At 33.0% G+C, this 26,065-nt stretch overlaps 1 pseudogene; it reads right to left on the bottom strand.

Annotated features, from left to right (window-relative positions):
* On the bottom strand, positions 1-25,831 carry LOC149547513 (putative UPF0481 protein At3g02645; annotated as a pseudogene).
* Between the last annotated feature and the right edge of the window lie 234 nt (positions 25,832-26,065).

The raw sequence follows: 26,065 nt of genomic DNA, 5'->3' as shown, positions 1-26,065 counted from the left end.
TTACACAACAATAGAATATGACTCCTCTTTGTAAACCTCAAAAGGTCGATATGTGTTAGCAAATACTACATTCAGTACAAAGTCACTTTTGTCCTAGGCTAATTCCACAAAATTTATCTCCATTTAGAGAACTTGAACTAGTAAAAAAAATAGGGATCTAATTCTCCAATTTCATCACATCTCTAATGATTTCAAGAATTGTGTTGTTATCACATTTTGGCTAGAAAATTGGATGAAATTGGGGGCAAAATATATGACATTTTTTGCAATTTGTAGGTTGAAATAGGGTGATGTTGTTTTAGAAGAACTCAAGAAGAAAAGAAGCATTCCACACTATTTTCCAGTAGAGGGTTGTATTTTATTTCCTTATTGTAGCAATCTCTAATTTGGCACTCCATGGTCTTCATCTTGTCAACAATAGAGAAGAAGTTTTTTGGGGGATAATTTCTCCTGAATTCAGTTGGATACCCTACACATAACTTAGGATCTATGCTTCTCCAAGAATGTTAGCTTTAGTTTTCCAAAGTGTTAGGTGGCACTAGATATGAGTTTAGGAATATACACCACTTCAATTTCATCGATTAATGTCTTTGGTATGTTGAAAATGTAGAGCAGTGTGTGCTTTTAATCGTGGCATGCAATTACTTCACCTTTAACCTAGATGTGTTATTCAACTTCATTAATTTGTAGTCTTGTGGACTTTACTATATATTTGGGTACCACTATATATTATTTCAAGTAGGATTAAATTAAATTATGTCTTCTATGTTTTGTCTTAAAATAAAAGAGATTGGTTAGTGCATTTCCATTTTGAATCTCATTTTCATTCTGCGTTCAATTTTTGCATGCTATCTTCTCATTGATAACTAGCCAACGCCACTTGCCCAAATGTTGAAAGATGAGTTCCAATCCATTGTTTAAGCATTTCTAGACTTTTGGTCCTACACAAGTTCAACACTCTTAGAAAAGAGTAGCATTTACAACTAGCTCTTCTACCCATTCATTGTTCCCCACTAAAGAATACCTCTCCTAAAGCCCACCAAAGGAAGGCACTGGTGCTCCACAAAGCCATTGTTCAATAACTTATCATATTCTTGATTGGCACATCACCATTTTTATCATAGATGTGTTAAAGAATTGTGTGCACTTATTTTATCTTGTAAATATGTCTCTCATTCTATGTCCTAAAGAAGAGCTTACGAACATCATATCCTATCACGATTGAGAAGTTTTCCTACTTCAATCAATGGCTAGAATTTTAATTTTAATTTTCTATTCTTTTTTCTTGCTCTATGTGAGAGTTATCTATGTACATTGATGGTTTATCTTATGTATCTTTCGAAATGTGATAGGCCATATTGCAAGAGGTCATATCCCCTTCTCTCAATATTGGTATTACTTCATAATCTTCACCACCACTAAGTGGGCTTTTTGATTGCCAAGGAATATATTAATGCCAAATTATACCTTAATAAATTTAATCTCATATAGTTCTTAAGATTAATTATTTTCATCCTTTGTTGTTGAGTAGTTTCTTATAGGTGATTGAAAATATAATGAATGAAATTTGCTTTGAATCTTTCTTACGGAAATTCAAACATGATTGCAAGCCTCAACATATGACTTGCATGAACATACATGTGAGCTTATATGAAGAATTTAGCATAGAAACCTATGGAGGTAAAAGATAACCAAATATGATGGAAGGAGTGTTGAAACTTAAAATTATAGGAGAATATACAAGTTAGTTCATCTTTTTTAGAGTTGTCATTTTTATTCTTTATTTTTGGTTTACTCTCATTTCAACATTTTTTGTTTGAACCATTGGTATTCTCAAGAGTCATATCTGAATAAGAAGTTGTACTAAAATTTTCATATCTACCTAATTTTTTTTTGGTATATCCTTCCCTCAAGCTAAATTGTTGACCAAGTCCTCCTTTTTAACCAACCTTAACTGAAAGTGATTTATTCCAAAGCACCACTTATTAAGGTTTGAAACATTTCTTGGTATAGTAGGTAAGTTTCCAAATACTCCTTGAACCTTTTGTACCCCTTTACCCCTTTACTAAGTTCAAAGAACACTAAGCTACATTGAAACCTTTGTACCAAAGGAACTTGTTCACAAGTTCAATGTTTCATTTGTTCCTCAAATCAATGTCTCTTGGTGGATCCACTTAACATGTCAGGTATACATGTGGTATATAAGCCACGCAAAAAATGGTTGTCTTGTCATGATTGACCTGGTAGCAGGTGATGTGATGACCTAAAAAGTTAGCACAAGAAATTAATGGTTGAAGTAAAATTGTCATTAATGATTGTGTTGGAGCTTTGATTTAAAGCTTCAGAAATAAAGATTTGGCACATGTAAAGAGGGATAATTATTTGAAGTACTTTCCTCCCAGTTTAATATCAGTGCCTATTTTTCCCCATCATCTTTCCTTCATGGCATGCCAAATTACTTCCATCCTCTATGCAATTAATGATCATTTCCTCTTTTTCAAGATGCATCTAAAAGAAAGTTTTCCCATTTAAAAGAGACATTAAGTTTCTTTTCTTACTTGAAATAGTAGTCATAGGAAAAATGGAGAAAAAAAGCCTTCTTCCATAGTTCATATAGTCATCACTCTCTAGGTAATCCTTCCTTTTTCTAGCTATTTTTCTCCTGCCTTTTGAGTGAATCATATTTGTGGCTATTTCCTTTCTTTTGAATTCAAAGTAAAGCTCCTAAATCATGAACTCTACAATACATCTTTTTGGGAACACTCGTAGTTTCCAATGTAGGTCATCCATGATAGCTGATACAAACTTGCTAGGGGTTGATTTGGGAAGTGTTTCAGAAAGATTATGCGAAAGATTGGCCAAACCTTTTTCTATTAAAGTGTTGGACACAAACTTGCTCATTACTTCCACTTTCTTGCTAGCTTATCCTTTCCCAAAATTGATTCAAGAATGCATACATATGTACAATGTGTCTAAAGGAAATATATTGAAGAAGGATGGCATTTTTTTGTTGAATGTCAATAGCAAGACCATATCTAGCTTGTTTCACCTGGAAGAGTAGCAATTTTCTGACCTTACCTTGGCCTTGTCTACGACTAGATTTTTTGAGAAAGAAAGTGATTATAGAAATGTCATAGTAAAAAGCTAGACCAAATCTTTCTATAGAGGTGGTTTGAGGTTACCTAAAACCTTTAAGAAAAGCCTAATGACTACTCAAGTCTAAGATATATAATGGTTCTTTTACATAAAATTTGTTCCTCTCTTGATGTCTCTATTTTTGAAAATTCTATGTACTTCTACATTCAAATTGTGATAAAAGGTTCACAATTTATAGAATGGGTAGAATTAATAGCTAACTCTCTTATAGATAAGTTGAAAGGTGGTTTAAATCTGAAAAAGGATTTTTCCATGTCATCTTATTTAATGTACATGTTAGTTGCCACTCAAGATTTGCAACATTTCCCACATGAACCTTGGACTAAGGATATCACCATATACAATTATTTTCTACTGTTACACAAAGATAAAGTCTTGGAAGACTTTAGAAGGGTTCATGATCTATTTTTTTCTAGAAATTTGTGTCTTGATATGAAAAGCTCCTTGCAACATAGATTATCACTTGAGTCTTAAAGACTCATCGAATCTTTTGGTATCTTATACATCCAATTCCTAAGGTTCACTGATTTGAAAGTAGGAGGTTTTGATGAGGAACCTATGTGTCTTCCCAGATTTTCCTTTGATTGTCTGATCTTGGTAGAAGTAGCGTGGAAATTAGTCTTTGTGATAAATAAATTCTTAGTTGAAGAGGCCTATGATATCATTTTCCCACTTAAGCTAAGAAAATTGACATACAAAAGCATGGAAGATGCAAAGTGTATAAGTTTGGACTTGGTCAAATTTAGTTTTGGTTCCTATCAGGCTAGGCCAAACTTTAATAGCAAAGGAATTATCTATAGCTTGTTTGATACTTAGGAAAATACTATACATATATCCACTATGGATGATTTTTGGAAAGATTGTACATATGAATTAGAGGTGAAGAGAAGGGGGTTATCCACATTCACCATTTCCCAAATCCACCTTTTTCAATTGAAATTGGGTATAGATATTACATACATAGAAGAAGATGGGATAGACATCCCAGTTCCTCAAGAAATTGAACTACTAAATATAGATTGGGATTCTAAGGAGGAAAATAATATTCTTGAAAGAACAAAAAATGTGATTAAAAGGATAAAATTTTGGTTTAAAATGAAAAAAGACACATGTGTTTTAATAACTAGGTTGATCCTATTTCTAATGTTCATCTTACAATTGTAGGTCATAGAAGGTCATCAATGATTTCTAAGAAAAATATTCATAATCCCCCTCTTGTGCAAAAAACTCATTATAGAAAGAAGGCTAAAATGTCAATACTAGTAAGTCTTCACTAAGTTATTCAAGTTGATGGCAACTAGGACAAAGGCCAAGGCAAAGAGCTCATTGATAATAGCTAGAGAGTTCAAATGAGTATGGGTTCATCTCCTCTAAGGATGCTTATCGTAGCTACCCCACAAAAAGCTACTGAATCATAACAAGATGCTATCACTCCTCATTAGCTTGTGGTCTCAGTGTATAGAAAAAGGAGTTTGGTTTTGATTTCTTTCCTAGTTGATGGCATTATGACTAAATATACCAAGAAGGCCCCCACACCCAAAGAACCAAAAGAAAAACTAGGATAACCTTTGATAGTGCAACTAGGAGAAGTATAACCGAGGTAACCACCTATAATGAAAAAGAGGGAGATAACAAGTTGGACTTGAGAAACTTTGAAATTACACACATAGAATTAGGGGTAATAAACTGTGAGACAAAAGAGCACTAGGTAGAAGCATCTACAAACCAAATTGTGCTACAATCACAAAAAGATGAAATTAAGAAGAAAAAGCTAAAAGCTAAAAATAATGCAATGGCTAAGTATATAAATTCTAAAAGGACAAAGATAAATTCTCGATAATCAATCACAAATTGCCTTTGATTCTAATGCCCCTAAAAATTAGTAGTTGTTAGAAGATTTAAAGAAAGGAAAAATGACGACATCTATAGTGTCCAGTTGGATTAACCTAGTAATGAGCCAAGTCACTAAACTCGTGCAGAATTTTCATGAGATTGTTTCTCTAGCAAGGATTTCACTTGATGAATCTCATGTTCAATCTAGGACATGAAAAATAGAAGTTGAGAAACTATTAGCCATGGTGTCTTAATTAGTGGAAGTAGAATATTTTGCACCAGAAAAATTTATCCAAGTGAACCCATTGCAACATGTAGATGTAGGGCTGATTAAGGTTCTAAAGAAAAACATAGCATGGAGGGTGTCCAATTATACTTTTGTGATCTAAAGGATGCAATCATGTGAAAAATATTTCAAGACATTGTAGGAACAGATAGGTAGGGACTTTAAGTCCATCAGCTCGACTTTCCCTAGCCCTCTTAAAGAAGTAGGTTTTGATGTAGAGATCATGGTCAAAAAGCATTAGGAGTGCATATAATTTGTAAGAAAAAAAATTGATCGCACATTATTTGAATTCTCCAAGGTGGCTAAAAGTGAAGTGATGTTAGGAATATTCACTCTATGATTCACAAATTACTTCGACAATGTGAATAAAATGAAGCTGGACAAAGATATCTGGAAGAAGTATTTGTAGAGCATCAAGAACCCAAAAATTACTACCATGACTAAATTCATGAATGCATTTAGAATGTGGAAGCTCACATGTGGTTAGGATGATGTTGCAAGTGAGGAAGAAGAGTAACTACTTGACTAATCGATGGATGATTAATGTTTTATGTTTAATTGCTTTCAAAACTTTTTAGTTTATGGTTTTAAAAGGTTAAACTCTGGGTCTACATACCCATTTTCATGTGGCTTTTCATAACTACTTCTAACTATTTGAGAATCAGGTTTTTAGGGAGACTCTCAAATAGCTTTCTATTTCAGTTTGAAACTCAATAGCTCTAAGGGTTGGTTTTTTTTGATGGTTATCATGCTATGACCACTTTCTCTTAATTTTATAGTTATGTAAGTCTTTATGAATTTTCTAGTATCATTTATGAATAGTGTTGTTCATTTTCAAAAGGAATGGTTGAATGTACTCGTTATTGATTTAGTATTGAATCAATATTGAATTATTGAAATTCCTTTGATGCTAGATATTTCTTTTTATGGTGAATATGCATCAATTTTGATTATTCTTTAAAATGTGATTGAATAGAAAAATTGTCCATTCCCTACTACATATGCATTTTTGTTTATTTAATTGCGATTATTTAGATTATTCCCTCTATATAAGAATATAGATGGGATGCCTTATTACTTTCGAGTTAAAAGTAATTCTTATTTGAAAGGCATTTGTGATTGAAAATCTAATAAGGGAGCTGAACCTTGCCAAAATTTAGATAGCAATTGAAGAAGTGGAAATTCCTCAAATGTTGGAAAATTGTGTTTGTGTTGTGAGATTTGGGCATAGAATCTTTTATTTATCTCTTTTATTTAAAGACAAATCTGTTCATCAACAATACATAAGAAAAAAGAGAATTGATATTAGACTTAGAGAGAGTTTAATGCACCATCAAAAGAATTATTTGATGAGGAACTTAGAGCATTGATATCAGATTTAGAGAGAGTTTAATGCACCATCACAATAATTATTGAATGAGGAACATAGAGGATTAATCTTTAGGGAGTATGAAAGTCCATATGTGTCAGTATAGAATTCTAGTAGGCCTACCCCCTCTATGTATCATGAGGAAGTGATGACTTCTAAATTATTGCTACTTGTATTTTCAAAAGCTATGGGAAGGTGATGATCTTATGATAATTTAACTTTTTATATATAGATTTGATGTATCTATTGAAAATCAACAACTAAATATTATATGCCATTCACTTGAAGGTCTATGAGTTGTTTGGATAGATATATAATAGGTATTTGGTGAATATCATATGTTGATATTCTACAATCCACGACCTCATTGAGAACTTGGTAAATGTCATGTGTAGATAATTTGGCAGAAATACTCATGATATAAGATGTGATATCAACCCTTATTAAGTAATTGGTGAATATCATATGTTGATATTCTACTAACTATAACTCATAGTATTAGGTGCATATCATCTTTTGATAATTTGGAGGCCAATACTCATGATATCAAATGGAATATCAAAATGTTGAACACCATCTAAGCATATATATTCTCATATTACATTGATATTGTTAGCATGATTTTTGATGATAATACATTGGTGGAGTATCATAAGCATTGAACAATATTGATATGTTGCATTAATGATTGTATTTGTCATTGATGTCAACATAGAAATGATTTTGTTAAGACTAGAAGAATAACAATTAGTAATCCTAGTATCCATAGAATTTGAGGAAGTTTTATATGATGCATAGTGGAGGACACGTTCCTAAGGTTATCCTAGTGATGTGGTTTAAAGGACTAGGTCTGATTTGATGTTGTATGGATGTTACACTTGTTTTACTAGAAGTAGTGCAAAAATAGAGCATCTTTTTGGTAGTTTCTAATGGTTGCATTATATCTTTTAGCCAAGATGTAATGAAGGTGATGCATAGATAATAGTAATAGAGAATAGTCATGTGAGAATGTTAACATGTGCACAAGACATGGTTACACACATGTGACATTTTGTATAGACTATGTGCCAACAGTGTTGTGAATTAATTAATTATCTTATTTTAATTAATTAGGAAAGCCTCAAGAAATTATTATGAAGATATGGTATAAAGGAAAGTTGTTTCTCTTGTTTCTAGAGAGACCTAGATTTAGAGGATCAAGTGGAATGTGAAGTATTAGTGTGTAACTTGGGAAGGAGCATAATTCTTACTAAACTCATGTAAGCAATCTAAGGGATCATTAGGTGCGTAGTATGAGATCTAGTTACAAGATTTGAAAGAGAAGAATTCTAGTTGATAGGATAAATATGAAGGAAGGAAGTACATTTTAGTTCTATTATTCTATAAGGAATAATACTGAGAATATTTGGATAGTGTGTTCTTTGATGTTAACCTTGAAGTTTTTTGGGTAGTGGGTCCAACTATCTTCCACAACTCCTAATATGGTTGGCACAACTCATAATAATGTTGGAATCTCCCAACAAGGACTCATATGTATTGAATGTTGTAATAGACTCCTAATAGGGTCTACCCTCTAACAAGGACTATTTATATTAGTACATCATCTTGTGGGTACCATCCTCACTAGGGTTTTCATTTTGATCAAGGGTGTCCCTAGTTAACATATCTGGTGTTAATTGTGCATGAGTATCTTGTCATGGTTTCAGGTTAATTTTTATGATGATATTTTTATAACTGATTCACCCCTCACCTCACCCACCCTCCCCTCCCTTTTAAGTTATTTCAGTGGACTATATATTCTAACAATTAGCATCAGAGTATCTGATCCTTGAAGATAAGGCTCAAGAAATTTTGGAGATCAATGGTGAATATGTTCAGGAAAGATAGTCCACGACTCAGTGGGACCAACTATGATAGTTGGAAGGAAAAAATGAAGACTCGTCTACTATGCATGGGTCCATGATATTGTCTTTCGACAAAAGCTAAGGAAATTATTGAAGAATAAAAGTTAGAAGAATGTAGTGAGGGAGAAAGAGATTTGTTCATGTGTGACATGAGAGTCAAAGAAGCCCTACTATCTGCTCTTCTAAAGAATGAATACAATTAGATAAAGACATTTTAAACTTCTCATGAAATTTGGAAAGCATTCGATGTTGCTTTTGAAGGTGATGATCATGTAAAAAGAATGAAATTAAAAAGTTGGATTTGCAAATTCCAAGATGCTATGGAAGATGAATCCAATAGAAATTATGTAGGAAGACTATTAGGAATTGTTGCAGGTATTCAATCTCTCGATGTAACTAAACATGATGATGAGGTTATATGGAAGATCTTGAAAAGTCTATCACCACCATTTAAGCAAAAAACTTAGATGATTCAACTAGTAATGTCCTACACCAAATAATTCACAAAGGAAACTTTTCTTGGAAGATTAGAATTTGTAGAAGCAAAAATGAGATAGGCTGGGCAATTAGCAAAAGTTGAGATAGCTTTCAGTACTATTCATAGTTGACCTAATCTATTAAGAAGTACAAGCACAAGAGGAGACTTCACAGGTAGTAGAAGATCTAAAGAAGAAAAGAAGATTGGAGAAGGAATAGCCCTTCTGGTAAGAAGATAAAAAGATGGTAAGAATATCTTTAAGTGTTGGACTTGTGATGAATATGGTCATTTTGCATCTAAATTTTCTAAAAGAGAGAAAAAATTTAGAGGAAAATTCAAGCCCAAAAGAGATAAGGATAGATATTGTTTATATGCTAATGAGGGCAAAGAATCTAATGAAAAAAATCAAAGTGAAAGTGATGATGAATATAGATTTGTGGCTATTAAGGAAGATAACCTTGATAGAGAAATTAATGAAGAGGGAGCTCTAGTTACCCAAGTTGAGAAGAAATCAGATTGGATAATTGATAGTGGATGTTCACATCACATGACTAGTGATATAATTTTTTTTGTTAAGTTTAGAAATCATGATGGAGTTATTGTTAGAGTTGGTAACACTGAAGCCTATCATAGTATAGGGATTGGATCTATTACTCTCAATGGTAAAACTCACATTGATGATGTTTACTTTGTTGATGGTTTGAAACATAATTTTTTAAGTGTTGGATAGTTCGAAGACAAGGGATATTAATTGCAGTTTGTAGAGAAGACTTGCATTGTCAAAGGAAAAGATGGTAAGCTAATTAGTACTGGAATCACATCTAGAGGTAATTTATTTAAGTTGAATCCTACTAAAATAACATGTTTGATTGCAAAGGTTGATAACAATTAGTTATGGCATAGAAGGTTTTATCATATAAACTTTGATAATATTGTAAAGGTTGGTAGTACATTTGTAGTGAGAGATGTACCTAGGATTATTAAGCCTACTAATGTTGTTTGCAAGGAATGTATTTTGGCTAAGCGGAAGAAATAGTCTTTTTCCAAAAAGGTGTTCTCTACTACAGAGCAATTAGAGATTGTTCAAATAGATCTGAGTGGTCCTACAAGAACTAGAGGATTCTTTGGTAAAAGGTAATTTATGATTTTTGTTGATGATTTCACTAGGATGCTGTGGGTAGCATTTCTTAAAGAAAATTTTGAAGCTTTTGAGAAATTTAAGATATTCAAGAATAAAATTGAAAATGAATCTAGGGTTATCATTAAGTGTTTAAGATCAGATAGAGGAGGAGAGTTTACTTCTAGAGAGTTCAACATGTTTTGTGAAGAGAATTGAATCAAGAGACAATTATCTTCACCTAGAACACCTAAACAAAATGGGATTGTTGAAGGAAGGAACAAGTCAGTAGAAGAAGTAGCAAGAGTAATATTTTTCCAGAATTATGTCTCAAAGAAATTTTGGAGAGAAGTAGTTAAAATTGTAGCATATACTTTAAATAGAGATAAGATCAGAAAATGTATGAGTAAGACACCTTATGAGTTATGGTTTGGTCAATCACCGTCAGTCAATTATTTAAATTTTTTTGGAAGTAAGTGTTAAATAAAGAGAGATGATGATATTGGTAAGTTTGATCCTAGAAGTGATGAAGGTATGTTTCTAGGTTACTCATCAAAAAGCAAAGCATATAGATGTTTCAACTATGAAACTAAGACAATAGTTGAGTATGAAAATGTAAGGATTAACAAAAAGTTTGGTACTAAAGAGAAGATGGTAGATTATAATTCTAATGAAGAAGAGGATAATTCTAGAATTATTCAATAGAATGTTGAAGTTCTTTTTGAGACTAAAAATGACTTGTAGAATGATGTATCTATTGAGCATATATTACATCAGAGATTTGAACCTAGAGAAGGGATAAGAGTTGAGATGTCAACTCCTACTTCTAGTAGAAATATGACAAAGAATCACCCTCTAGAGAAAATAATTGGGAAAAAAGATAAAGGTGTAATGAAAAGGAATACAGTGAATGAGGAATTATACCAAATTTCTCAAGTGGAACATAAGAGAACAAATGAAGCATGCAAGGAATATTACTGGATGACAGCTATGAAAGAAGAACTAGATTAGATTGTGGAGAATGAGACATTGGAATTAGTTCCTACACCTAAAGACAAGAATGTGATAGGAACCAAATTGGTATTTAGAAATAAGATGAATGAGAAAGGAGAAGGTTGTAGGAAATAAGGCTAGACTTCTTTGCAAGGGTTAATCATAGTAGGAAGGCATAGATTATGGATAAACCTATGCACCCGTGGAAAGAATGGAAGTAGTAAAGATTTTATTGGCTTATGCAGAAAGAAAGAATTTCAAAGTTTATTAGATGGATGTCAAGGCAGCTTTTGTAAATGGAGAACTTGAAGAAGAAGTCTACATTGAGAAAACTAATGGATTCCCTTTGATAGAACATAAATATTGTGTATGAAAACTAAAGAAATCATTGTATGGTCTAAAGCAAGCACCCAAAACCTAGTATATAAGGTTGGACAGGTATTAATCAATGTTTGGATTTATCAAAGGTAGAATAGAAGGTAATTTGTATTTAAAGAAAATTGATTATGACCTACTTATCATTGTAATATTTGTGAATGACATAATATTTGGAGAAAATGATGAAGAAAGTGACAAGTTTGTTGAAGAGATGAAAAATGAATTTGAAATGAGCATGATAGGAGACATGAAGTGTTTCCTAGGATTGCAAGATTGTGTAGAAAAAAAATGGGATATTTATTTTACAAACTAAGTATTTGAAAGATTTGTTGAAAATATTTGGTTTGGAGAATTACAAGCTTGTTGGTACACCCATGATAATTGGTCACAAGTTATCTAGTAAAGATGAGATATTTAAAGTTGAGCACAAGAAGTATAGATCTATGATTGGAGGATTGCAATATCTAACTCACACCGAACTAGATATAGATAATGCAGTTGGGATGGTGGCAAGATTTGAAGCTGATCCAAAAGAGTATCATTATAAAGAAATAAAGAGGATATTCAAATATTTGAAATGTACATCTCATTATGGAATTTGGTATGATAGATCAAGTGATTTCACCTTGTACACATATACTAATGTAGATTGGATAGGCAATATTGATGACAGAAAGAACACCAGTGGTGAAGTATTCTTTCTTTAAGGAAGATTGGTTTCTTGGTTGGGAAAGAAACAAGACTATATATCTCAAAGTACAACTAAGGTAGATTATGTTGCAATAGTAAATAACTGTAATCAAGTTATGTGGATGAAACAAATGTTGAAAGATATTGGGATTGAGTTCATAGAACTCGTTATCATTTACTATGATAAAAAGTATAGTAAATATGTATAAGAATTTGGTATTGCCTTCTAAGTTGAAGCATATATCCATAAAGTATCATGTTTTAAGAGAAAAGCTAGCATAGAAAGAAATAAGTTCAATATATGTAAGAGCTACAGATTAGATTGTAGATATCGTTATGAAGTCATTTCCTACAAACACTTTTGAGTACCTAAGAGTTATGCTAGGGGTTATGCCCCCACCTACTTTAGAGTTGTTGATGCAAGGAGTGCATCAGTCTAGTGGTATAGAGAACTATGGTTAGACTAAACTGAATGCTAATGCTTCCTAAATGGGGGAATATTTGATATGTACTAAGTCGTGAAGGACTCTTGGTAATTGGTAATTGGTATTGAACAATGTCTTTGGACACTTGAGCTTGTTGATGATTGAGCAGCTAATTAGCAATTGATATGTAAAAATTGGTATTATGATCGATAGCTTTGACGTTGATGTCAATGGGGGAGAGAATGTACATGAAAAACATATTACAAGAATGTACATAAGCAGTGAGAAGAGAAGCACCTATTGAGATGGCAATGAGGGAGAGTTATCTCTTTAGGGAGATTTAGAAAGATTCCTATAAGTGCACTATTAGAAATATAAATGCACACAAGGAAGTTTTCATGTCCCCTATTCAAATAATTAAAAAAAAAAAAAACTTTGTTAAGGCAGGCAGGCTCCAAAAAGGTGAAATTTCGGAAAAAGGGGCTAATCTTTGGAAACCAATGGACTAATAAATAAAAATTATTATTAAATTATATTTTATTAACCCCTCTTGGACGTGAGTTAGGGTTATGCCCTCTTTAAAATGGGTTTGGAGGCATTTTGGGCTCATTCTACATCTTGATTCTTGCTAATTTTCTTGTTGTTCTTCAGAGGCTGCCAAACCTGTGGAGAAGGAGACCCAAGAATGGGAGTTTGCAGGTTTCCAAGAAGGCTAAGGATGGGAGTTTTAAGCCATTCCAATCTGCATGCTCATACAGAGTTTTCCTTTGTGTTGAATAGTGCCGATTTGGGTGTTTTCGGGGTTGTTTTTGGTTTGAGTTTGGGTTTTCAGTTGGGTGTTTCATATCAGTTTGGTTTGCTGCTGTATTTCAAACTTTATGATGTTAAAATAGGGCTGAATACATGTATTGGGTCGTGATTAAACTTCTGAGATAGTTTATGAGTGTTTTGTGGTGTTTCTGGGCATTTTTTTGTGTTAATTTCGGGAGCCCGATTGAGCATAGTTTTGCCCTACATTTGTGAGTTGTTGTGTAAAGGCTATAAAAATATGGAAATGTCATTTTGTAGGTTGTTATGCTGCTGAAATTTCTGTAAAAATGTCCATTTTCAGATTTATTAATAATTTGTGAAGTTGTGAAGTTTTTGGCACTAATTTGGACATACCCGATTTGGGTTTTATTGGGAAATTGGCAGATCTTTGTAATATTGGTTGTTTAATTTTAAAGTTCTGATTTGAGGCTGGAAATATCATAAAAAAGATAGTAAAGGGACATTTCAAAAGTACAAGTTGCACAAAAGGAAGTACAAGTGCAAAGATGAAGCAAAAAAATATTGGAAGTTATTTTTTGTGAACAATTTTTTCCAATCCTAAAAGAAGAAGAAAAATAGTACAGTATTCTAGAAGATTTTAGATTGATGAAGAGGATTTGAGAAGATGAAAACAACAAAGTACAATTTGGTATTCTTGGAACCTAGATGGTTTTCATCTATGTTGCCATTGATGCCAAAGGGGGAGATTGTTAGTATAAATGTTGATGATACTACATTGGGGGAGTATCCTAAGCATTGAAGAGTATTGATATGTTGCATGCATGATTGTATTTTTCATTGGTGTAAACAAAGTAGAGATTATGTTAAGACTAGAAAGATAGTAGTCAATAATCTTAGTATGTGGAAAAGCTGAGAAAGTTTTAGATGATACATAGTGGAGGAAATATTCTTGAGGTTGTCCTAGTGGAATGATTTAAAGGAATAAGTCTGATTTGATGTTGTATGAAAGTTACACATGTTTTACTAGAAACAATGTAGAAACAAAGCATCTATTTGGCAATTTCTGATGTTGTCATTATATATTTTAGCCAAGATGTAATGAAGGTGATGCACAGATAAAAGTGATAGAGAATAGTTAGATGATGATTCCAACATGTACACAAGACATGGTTTTACACATGTGAAGTTTTGTATAGACTATGAGCCAACGGTGTTGTGAATTAATTAATTATCTTATTTTAATTATTGGGAAAGCCTCAAGGCCAATTCAAGGAATTATTATAAAGATATGGTATAAAGGAAAGTTGTTTTCCTTGTTTGTAAAGAGACTTGGATATAGAGGATCAAGTGGAACACAAAGTTTTAGTGCATAGTGGGACAAGGAGAAGAATGCTTACTGAATGCATGAAAGTGATCCAAGGGATTATTGGATGTGTAGTATGAGATCTGGTTACAAGATCTAAAGGAGCAAAAGTTTGGTTGATAGGACAAAGACAAAGGAAGGAAGTACATTTTAGTTATATTATTCTACAAGGAATAATACAAAGATCATTTGGATGAAGGGTTCTTTGATCTTAGCCTTGAAGTTGTTTGGGTAGTCGATCGAGTTGTGTTCCACAAATCCTAATAGGTTTGGCACATATCCTAATAGGGTTGGAACCTGATAATAGGGATTCAAAGTCTCCTAACAAGGACTCATATGTACTAAATTTTGCAACAGACTCCTAATAAGGTCTATCCTCTAACAAGGAATATTTGTATTAGTACATCTTCTTGTGGGTACCATCCCCACTGGGGTTTACCCTCTGATGAAGGATTTCTCTAGTTTATAGATCTAGTGTTAATTGTGTAAGAGTATCTTGTTGTGGTTTTAGTTTATATTACTCACATGGTTAGGTTTATTTAAGGTTAATTTTTTTGATGATAGTTGTATAACTAATTCAGCTCCCCCAATTATATTAGTGGATTATATATTCTAATAGAGATAATATTGTTGGAAACAATTAATTAATTGTGTATTGTATTTGATGTTACACAAAATGTCATATCATTCCCAGTTAGTGCATGTTGAGCTCACTTAAGCATTGAGGATAGTTTTCTGTGTCTGTCAAGCATTCTAAAGTTTGGCTAGTTCAAAAGATAGTCTCTACCGAGTTCACTTGGGCAACAAAGGAAAGTTTGCAGAACTTGAGTGTTAACTGAGCTCACTCATCTAATAGAGTAAATGTTGGATAGAACCAATGTTAACTAATCTCACTTGATTACCAAAGGAACTTTGTGAAAATGTAGTGTTAACCGAGTTCACTTGGTTAACATAGGAAAATCATTTATGAGTTAGTGTCTATTGAGTAGGATAAGGTAATGAAGGGTTTTATTATTTTGGCATATTGAGTTCAATTAAATATTTTTTTGGTTCTAGCCGACTGAGGAGATGAATATTAATTATTCGAAGTTATATTCAAGCCGACTTGAAAATGTCTAAGATATAAGTATAAGGTCAAGTTAAGGATTGATTGTTTGGAACATAATTGAAAATTTGATAATATTTAGAGCAAGCAAATTAGAAGGATAAGAAGAATATCCTTTTTGAGATGTAAAGATACATTTTATTAGGAAGGATCATGTATATAAGCTAGAATTGAGATCTATAATTAGCAATCCAGTTGCATAAGAAATTAGCTCATCTCATTGTTACTCTCTAACCATTGTAGTAGTGATCTAAATCTCTTAACATAGTTTTCTTAACAAAAATTTACAAAGCCTCTAACAAGGTGGCATCTATTAAATTGTCTAAAGACCTCTAACAAGGCCGCTCATAACAAGGTGATTAAATCCTCTAATACGGTCACACCTAACAGTGTATTTTGTAATATTTAATAGGGCTGGATCCTAATAGGGCTCACTTGAGAAGAGTGAAAATTAGTCACTAGTTGCAATTGGTGGTTTTTCCTAATTTGAGATTCTACATTAAATATTGGTGTCAATTGTGTCCATGTTATTTCTTTATGTGTTTATAACTAAGTTATAGTAAGAGATCAATCATAGATAAAATTTTAATATTTTCATATTAAGAATTTACTGAGCTATTTCAGTGTTTACTCAGTTACAACATTTTTCTTTGTGTTTACCGAGTTACAATAGAGTTTAGTTTTTATTTGTGTTGATTTCTAAGGGATCAACGATTTATTTTTATGGTAACTTATTCACCCCTCACCTCTTAGTTACCGCTCTTATATTTCCAACAATTTGTATAGGAGAATTCGGTGTTTGCAGAGAAGGTTTGAAGGGCCAAAGCTAAAGATTAGGATGTCTTATAGAAGAGAGATTCCCAAGTCGAACTGAGACAACTTTGCATCATGGCAAGGACTTATGAGGTTACATTTGGAAACTATCTATGAATTAGGTTGTAAATATCTTGATAGTAAATAGAAGGCTCCTACTAAAACATTATCAATTGAAGAAATTGCTGAAAAGAAAAATCATAACTTCATGATGGTTGACATTTATTTTGCTCTTAATTATGTTGAATTTGATGAAGTCAAAAGTTGCATTACATCTTATGATATGTGGATCAAACTAAAAATCATCTATGGAGGAGATGATAATGTAAGAAGAGCTAAAGCAAAAGTCTCGTAGGAAAATTTGATTAGATGAAGAAGAGAGAAGATAAAAACATTAGAAAATATGTTGAATGAATTAAAAGAAGTGTAAGTGCAATCAAAGAATCTAGAAGAGACATTTATGAGAAAATAATTATAAGAAACGTACTCCAAACCCTTCTTCCTATCTATGCAATTAGAGTGTCTACTACTCAAGAAATGAGATGTGATCCAAATAGAAATATAAATTTAGATGCTCTAGTTGGAAGATTGATGGCTTTTAAGTTGGATAATATGATAACTATGTCCCTAGTTCCAAAGGTATTGTGTTTGCATTTCAAGTAGAGAAGCTTTCACTCAAGAAAAAGGGTAAGAAATCAAAAGCCATTCAATTAGAAAGTGAAGAAGAGGAATAAATTTTAGATAGTGATCTTGAAATTTTTGAAGCTCTACTTGCAAGGAAATATTCCAAAGGCAGAGGAAAGTACAAAGGCAAGATTCCTCTAATCTATTCTTCTTGTGATGAAATTGGTCAGATTGCTACAAGATGCCCAAATAGAGAAGACATAGATGAAAAGAAAAGAAATAAATTTAAATGCAAGAAGGAATTCAAAAACTACAAGGGCTACAAGGACAAAGGTGAGAAATCTTGTTTTATGGCTAATGATTTTGGTAATAGTGAAGATGAAATGGTATATATTGTTGTAAAAGATGAATCTAATGATGAAAGAGATAAAATGAAACTTATCTCTCATGTTAGCAAAAATGATACATGGATTATCAAATAGTGGCTACTCACATCATATTATTGGAGATAAAACAAAATTTGAACACATGGAACATTATGATGGTGATAGCGTGAGATTTGAAAACAATGAACCTTGTTGCATAAAGGGAAAAGCATGCATCTCATTAACCAATGGACTTAGATGTGACAATGCTTATTGGGTTGAAGAACTAAAGCATAATCTATAGAGTGTGACAGAGTTGAATAACATTGGGTTCAAGGTAGAATTCATGAATGGTAAGGCCAAACTACTGGATGGAAAAGGAAATCTGTTTGGACTTGACAAACAAACAAAAGGTAATCTATTATATCTAGATCTTAGTGAAAGTTCATATTTTATTGCTCAAGCAAAAGAAAGATGGTTAAGTCACAAAAGATTATGCCATGTAAACATTGATAATATAGCCAAGATAAGAAAAAATAGAAGAGTAGGAGGTATTCCTAGCTGGAGGAAGCCTGATATTGGTCTATGCAAAAATGGTCAAATTAGTAAAATGAGAAAAACTAGTTTTAAAAGAATGAACTATCATTTTGAAGAAGTATTGGAGCTTGTTCATACATAATTATGTGAACCCATTGGAATAGAGAATTACAGTGGAGATAAGTGTTTCATTCTTTTTGCTGATTATTATTCTAGAATGATGATTGTAATATATCTAAAAGAGAAATATGAAGCTTTTAAAAAATTTAAGTGGTATCTAGCAAGAGTAGAGAAAGAAACTAGAGAGAAGATAAAATGCTTGAGATCAGATAGAGGTGGTGAATTCATTTCCAATGAGTTGAATGAATTCTATAGTAAAAAATAAATTAAGAGAAAGGTACCTATTGAAGATTTGATTGAAAAGATCATTATTGAAGAAGGGAGATTGTTGCAAAGAGGGAGATTATTGATAAAGAATATTTTCAATCATTGTTTTGTCATTGATGTCAAACTTGCTATTTTCTAGATTGACAATTTCTTATAAGTTCCAAGTACTATCACTTAGTTGATTGATGAAGACGACTTAATCAACAAGATGTATTGATAATACACTTGAAGATATAGAGGTTGGCTACACTTAGAAACTCTACAAGAATAAGTTGTAACAAAGTTATCTACAAAGCCTGACCAAATTCATTAGTAGTTGCTGAGCAAGCTAGTTCATGCCAAGTAGATTATCAGTTAGTGTTGAGAAAATGCAAAATCTAGTGTGTGCTGAGTGAAACAAAAGGTGTTGAGAAAGTTTAGGTGTCGAGCTACATAAAATGTAATAGGTGTCGAGCATAAGTAAAACTTAGTTGATGCTAAGTGAATCCATAGTAGGTACTGAGCATCACTAAAACATAGTTGGTGTCAAGTAACATAGTATGTGCCAAGCATTGGAGAGTCAATAGTGTTGAGCTACTACATTATTTGAAAAGTCAAAGATTTTCCAAATTTGAGCCAACAAGTTTGTTACATTGAAGTTTGTGAACTAGATGGAAGATAAGAATGATGAGCTGGTGTTACAGAATTTTAGGTAAACCATGTTTAGACAAATACAAGTGGATTCTACATGAAGTTTCTAGAAGAAAATAAGATAAGGGGTAGATAAATTGTATCTTACCTAATCCATTTGTACCCCAAACAAGAGTAGGAATATTGGAGCAGAAAAAGTATTTCAAACTTCTATTTAAGGAGCTACTAGTCACAAAGCAAATTTGTTAGTTGGAGAGAGTGTATGGGTTCAAGAAGAAGGCATCAAGAGGAAAGATTATAGTACAAAGACTTTTCTTCGATAGGTGACTCACAAGGAGAATAAAGAATCAAGAAGACAAAGCTTGAAAGGAGGACAAGTTGTTAGAGCTACAAAGACTGAAAGCCAGGAAATTTCGTGAGCTAAATTGAGATCTAAAATCTGCAAGTTATGTTGTGAGTTGTATCAGATTAAAAGCCCTTATTGTTACTCTCTAGCAATTGTATTAGTTAGGGTAAAATCCTATGGACTTAGGTTGGTTTAACAACCATTTTAAAAATCTTTTAACAGGGTGACATTCCAACTGAATGTTCTAAGGTCCTTTAACTAGGCCCACTTCTAATAGGGTGGTTGAAGTCCTTTAACAAGGTCACATTTAATAGTGTGTTTTGTAGCCTTTAATAGGGCAAGCCTTTCATAGGGCATCACTTCAGAAGAGTGAGAAAGGAGTAGCATGTTACTAGTGGTTTTTCCAAAATTAGGTTTCCACGTAAATCACTATGTTATGTGTTGATATTTCATATTTTATTCCTGCATGTTGATTTATCAGTAACTTGCTAAGAAGAATGTTAATATTGGATGCATGGTTAGTATAGATGGGCTTGCTATACTTAGTGAAAAGTTTTATTAGGAAATTTGGACCTTTAATAACTGATTCACCCCCAACCCAACCCCACCTCCTTCTCAATTATTCTAAAGCATTTCTAACAATTGGTATAAGAGCCATCTACTGATTTGTTTTAAAGGTATTAAAAGTAGGAAGATCAAGATGTCCAAGAGGGAAGTTTCCAAGCTCAATAGAGATAACTTCATTGTATGCAAAATTTTAATGAAGCTACACCTTAGATCAGTAGGTGATCATGCACAAACCTCAATTGAAGTAGAACATGTTGATCCAATAGGTGTTCCTACTATAGAAGATATGAAGAAAAAGGAGGAGAACAATCAGGAAATGTTGGACATTGCCTCTTCCCTCAACTATGCTAAATTTGATGACATCAAGGGATGTAACTTTCCATTCAAGATGTGGAAAGCCTTGTCAGGTATTTATGGAGGAGATTAGAATGTCCAAAGAGAAAAAAGAGAAAGCCTCAGAGAAAATTTTGATGACATGAGAATGGAGGAAGGTGAGAACATTGCTCAATATGCCTCTAGAATAAAGTAAGTAGTGGAACAATTGGAAGCATTGTTGATAGGAGATTTCATAGAGACAGAGGTAAATTCAAAGGTAAGTTGCCTATCATTTGTCTTGATTGTAATGAAGTAGGACATATTGCTACAAGGTGCACACAAAAAAAGAACTACAGAGAAGGCAACAAGCACAAGAACAAAAGAGAAGATGATAGTAGAGATTATAAAGACAAAGGCAAAAAGTGCTACATTGTTGAAGAAGAGGAATCTAATGAAAATGATGATGAGGTAGTCTATGAAGCCATGAAGGATAAGTTAGATGAAGATGAGGCAACAAAACTGGTAAACTGTGTGAAGAAGAATGATAGCTAGATCATAGATAGTGGATGCTCACATCACATGATAGGAGATAAAAGTAAGTTTTTTACCTTTAGTTAGTATGATAGAAATAGTGTTAGATTTGGAAATGATGCTCCATGTCTATTCAAAAGAAAAGGTTCCACTAAGCTTACAGGGAAATTTTTATGTGATAATACATATTATGTTAAAGGCTTGAACTAAAATCTACTAAGTGTGTCATAGTTAAGCAATGTAGGATGCAAAGTAGAATTTGAAAACAAAACTACCAAAATCTATGACACTAATAGAAATATGATAGGAAAAGGAGACCAAACTAGGAGTAATCTATTTTACCTAGATATGGAGGATGTTGCATGTCCTATTGTAAGATTTGATAATGCATGGCTATGGCATAAAAGGCTATGTCATGTAAAATTTGATAACCTAATTAGCATTAGCAAAATAAAGAAAGTTAAAGGTTTACCAAAACTGAAGATGCCTGACAATACAATGTGCAAACAATGTCAACTAGGAAAGATGACCAAGTCAAATTTCAAAAGAAAAAGCTATACTTCCAAAGAATTACTAGAGTTAGTCCATACTAATTTATGTGGCCCAATAGAAGTGCAAAGCTACAAAAGAGATAGATATATAATGCTATTTGTGGATGACTATTCTAGGTTGATGACTGGCATGTTCGTAAAGAAAAAATTTGATGCATTTCAATTGTTTAAGTAGTATTTAGCTAGGGTTGAAAAGTAAATAGGGAAGAATTTGAAGTGCCTAAGATCAAAAAAAGGAGAAGAGTTCACATCAAAAGAATTTGAGACATTTTGTAATAATAAAGGAATTAAGAGACAAACATCAACACCCAGAACTCCCACATGTAGAAAGGAGGAATAGATCAGTGATAGATTGCGCAAAAATATTAATGATGGAGAAGAATGTTTCTCTAAGGTACTAGAGAGAAGCTATAAGTACAACTATCTACACCTTGAATCGAGTACAAATCAAGAAAGGTACAAATGCAATACCTTTTGAATTATGGTATGATCACCCACTCAATGAAAAACATTTCAAAGTGTTTGGTTGTAAATGCTATATTCTTAAAAATTCTAGAAATGGCAAGTTTGATACACAAATTAATGAAGACATATTCCTTGGATACTCCACTAGAAGTAAAGCATATAAGTGCTTAAATACTAACACTAACAAAATTTTGGAGAGTGCAAATGTAAACATTGATGAGCATACAGAAGTTCAAGTTAATGAATCCAAGAAATTAGAAGAGTACATATCCTTTGTATACTTCTATGAAGGAATGCTTACTAAAGAAGAAGCTACTAATCAAGTTGGGAATCAACAACAAGTTTTAGTATCAGCTAAGGCACATCCAGTGAATGTTGAGTTGCATTCAGAAGCTGAGTTGCAGAATGAAGAAAATGCACATTCTAATTTTGAAATTAGTACACATGAAAGAGATGCTAAGCTACCTAAAAGAGATGTGCATAATGGGTTTGAAAGCAAAAGACCAAACATGGAAACAAGGACAAAACCAAGGCTATACAAGTATGTGAGAAGATATCACCTTGCAAAAAAAATCATTGGTGACAAGGAAACCAGACCTATGACAAGGAATAGACTAAGAAATAAATCATGTCTACTAAGCAAGATTGAACCCAAAATAATGAAAGATGCACTAAAGGATGATAATTGGTGTAAAGCTATGAAAGAGGAGATGGATTAGATAGAAAAGAAAAAAACTTAGACCTTAGTTCCAAGACCAGCTGATAAGAATGTGATTGGTACCAAGTGGGTATTTAGAAACAAGCTAGATGAGAAATGTGAGATCACAATAAATAAGGCCAGCCTAGTTTGTAAAGGTTATGCACAACAAGAAGGAGTAGACTATGGGGAAAAATTTTCCCCTATTACAAAGATAGAAGGAGTAAGAACTCTACTTGCATATGCTACTTACAAAGGTTTTGAAGTCTACCAAATGGATGTAAAGTCTACTTTTCTAAATGATATACTGGAAGAGGAAGTCTACATATAACAACTAGAGGGATTTGTTGATGAAAACAATAAGGATATGGTTTTCAAACTATATAAAGAACTCTATGGTTTGAAACAAGTGCCTAGAGCATGGTATGAGAGACTTCACACATATCTTGTGAAGATAGGATTTGAGAGAATAGATGACAACACAAAACTATATATCAAGGAAGAAAAAAGTAAAGACATTTTGATATCTAAAATCTTTGTTGATGATATAATATTTGAAGGAAAAGATGCACTATGCAAAGATTTTTATGATCAGATGAAACATGAGTTTGAGATGTTAATGTTTGGGGAAATCAAATTCTTTGTTGGATTGCAAGTACATCAACTAAAATATGGCATATTTGTGACCTAATCAAAATATATCAAGGAGATACTCAAGAAATTTGGCTTAAAGGATTCAAAACTAGTCAGTACACCAATGGTAATAGGACATAAGTTATCCAAGAATGATGAATTAGCTAAAGTAAATCAGATAATGTATATATCAATGATTGGAAATTTGTAGTATGTTATGCATAGTAGACCAAACATTGCATTATCTATTGGAATAGTGGCAAGATTTTTTGCAAACTCAAGAGAAAATCATCTTATGGTAGTAAAAGGAATAATTAGGTACCTAAAGGGAATAGATGACTTTGGCTTATACTACAAGAGGAGTGAAAAGTTTGAGTTGAATACCTACACTAATGTAGATTGGGAAGGTAATATAGATGATAGAAAAAGTACCAGTGGACAAGCACTTTTCTTAGGTAGAAGATTAGACACTTGGACTAGCAAAAAGTAATGTTGCACCTCATAGTCCATAGCAGAAGTTGAGTATGTTGTTGCTACTATTAACTGCACCAATATTGTATGGATCAAACACCTACTGAAAGGTATGAAGGAAGAGATAATAGAATCTATGATACTCTATTGTGATAACACAAGTGCCATTAACATAATAAAGAATCTTATGATGCATGTGTTGGTGTTTGAAAATGTTACCCATTTCCAATTACCCTAATGAGAACAAAACACATCTAGGGGCAGCTAACTCCCATTTTCAACATGCCCATTCAAACACTAGGCCAACTATAAGGCTATACTCCTTCTGCACTTTAGGCTCTGCAAAACCTAGGTGGGTAGACCTATAGATTCCTTATATGGTACCAGTTATCTAAGCATACACTGAATCTAATATGAAGTAGATAAAACCCTTAATATCTCCTAATGGCTTATGAAACAACATAGATTCTACAATCGCTAGGTGCAAACCTATATTATTCATAAACTGAGTGAGGGTTTAAACTTTTATGTCCACTTCAACATGAAGGGAAAATGATTGATTTATATTGAGAAAAGACAACATGTCCAATATGCAGCAAAAACTTAATGATCCTACAAATGACCAGTGCCTTATCCATTAGGGCAATCCTATACTCCAGAATTATGCATCCTTGAACATCACTCAACATATGGCATATGTAGAAACCTTCATGTTTGGTTTGTTCACCTTATGAATCAGACAACAATATCCAATATAACCCCATACTTCCACGCATCCTTCTCAATGAATCTGCAACCTTGTCTAAAACCACAAGCAATTATATGACTCCTTGAGTCAAAGGCAAGAAAACCTCAAACATACAACTGGGCAATTGCAAATAGGTTCAAGATCTTTGTTCTTGAACATATAAAATTACAAATTCAACAAGAAAGGAGACAAAATTATATTGAAATTCAAAACCTTCTGCACATTGTATTTATCTCCTTGAAATAAGTACATTAGGAATGCATAAAACAAGATACAAGATCACACTACTGTATCAAAACTATCTATGAAATTCATATGCTATTCATACAAGATATGCTGGGTGTGTGGCTTTCACAGCCTAAGGAGAGCTCTAAGAACTGGAAAATAGAAAACCCACCAACAACCTTTTTTCAGAGAAAGAGAGGGAATAAGTAAGGAGAGGGCAATTCTTAGATCTGGTCTGAAAAATTGATAGCTGTCCACTAGGAAAACCCTTTCAACAGGTTAAAACCTCTTTCTGATCTTCTCTCCTAACTGGTAAATCAAATCTTTATAATTACACCTCTCAAAGGCTTCAAAAATATGAGATATTTGATTCCCGTTGTAACTGATTTCTGCTCCTAAAGTGAAAACACGGTAAAAATTGAAAAAACCAGTTACAAGGTAATTTCTAAAAGCAAATGAACCTTTTAGAGTCTGTTTTCTCCATATCCAAACTTCACCAAGTATTGAGATCTGCTCTATAACCACCTTTGATGACTCATGATCAGATCTACTCATTGTACTGAGAAAACCCCCAAAAACTATAAAACTACTTATAACTTGAACCACTGCAATGTTGTGCAAAATTTGACCCCATATTTGGAAAATTTAGGCTCTCTTGATTCCAATGGTATATTGGAGTTCATATCTAACCTCTCAGAAACGCCCAGAATCTCATTTTGAAAATGACTCCTTTGTTATAACTATGGCTCTGCACATCTTTGCCCTTTTTTTTTTAAATTTTGAAAAATTTGAAAAAAAAACTCTAAAGTTAAAACCTTAGAAACAAAGACCCCCTTTTTGATTAAACAAAAAACTGAACGTGAATCTCTGTTTTGAAAAATAATTTAAAATAAAATAATTATTTTTGCATTTCAAAAATTTCCCTTTGTTTATTATTTGGCCCACTAGGCGCCACCCGACTACTACGTGGCAGTCCCTGATTGGCTGCATATTCACCACATCACCTGCCTACCTCGCCCCTGGCCCGAGCCCCATTGCCACATGGCGCAAGCCTGCATTCTCGCATTACTTATCTTTCACACAACTCTTTTTGCGGGGATGTGCACGCCGTCGAATGCGGCCACGTGGCGACATCCGGATGCATCCCCGATTTTGGTGCCATGTCAGCTCGTATGCAACTTTGATTAAAATTTATTTAATGTCACCTTCCGCTGACATCATTGTGGGACCCCCAAGCCTGCGGTGTATGCCTTTCAAAAGGCTTCTTTCTTACAACAACAAACTTTCGATGT

Source organism: Cupressus sempervirens, chromosome 7, assembly GCF_028749045.1.
Source record: "Cupressus sempervirens isolate cs-2001-9-10 chromosome 7, ASM2874904v1, whole genome shotgun sequence".
Taxonomy (NCBI): Eukaryota; Viridiplantae; Streptophyta; class Pinopsida; order Cupressales; family Cupressaceae; genus Cupressus; species Cupressus sempervirens.
This window is presented reverse-complemented; position numbering and strand designations above follow the sequence as displayed.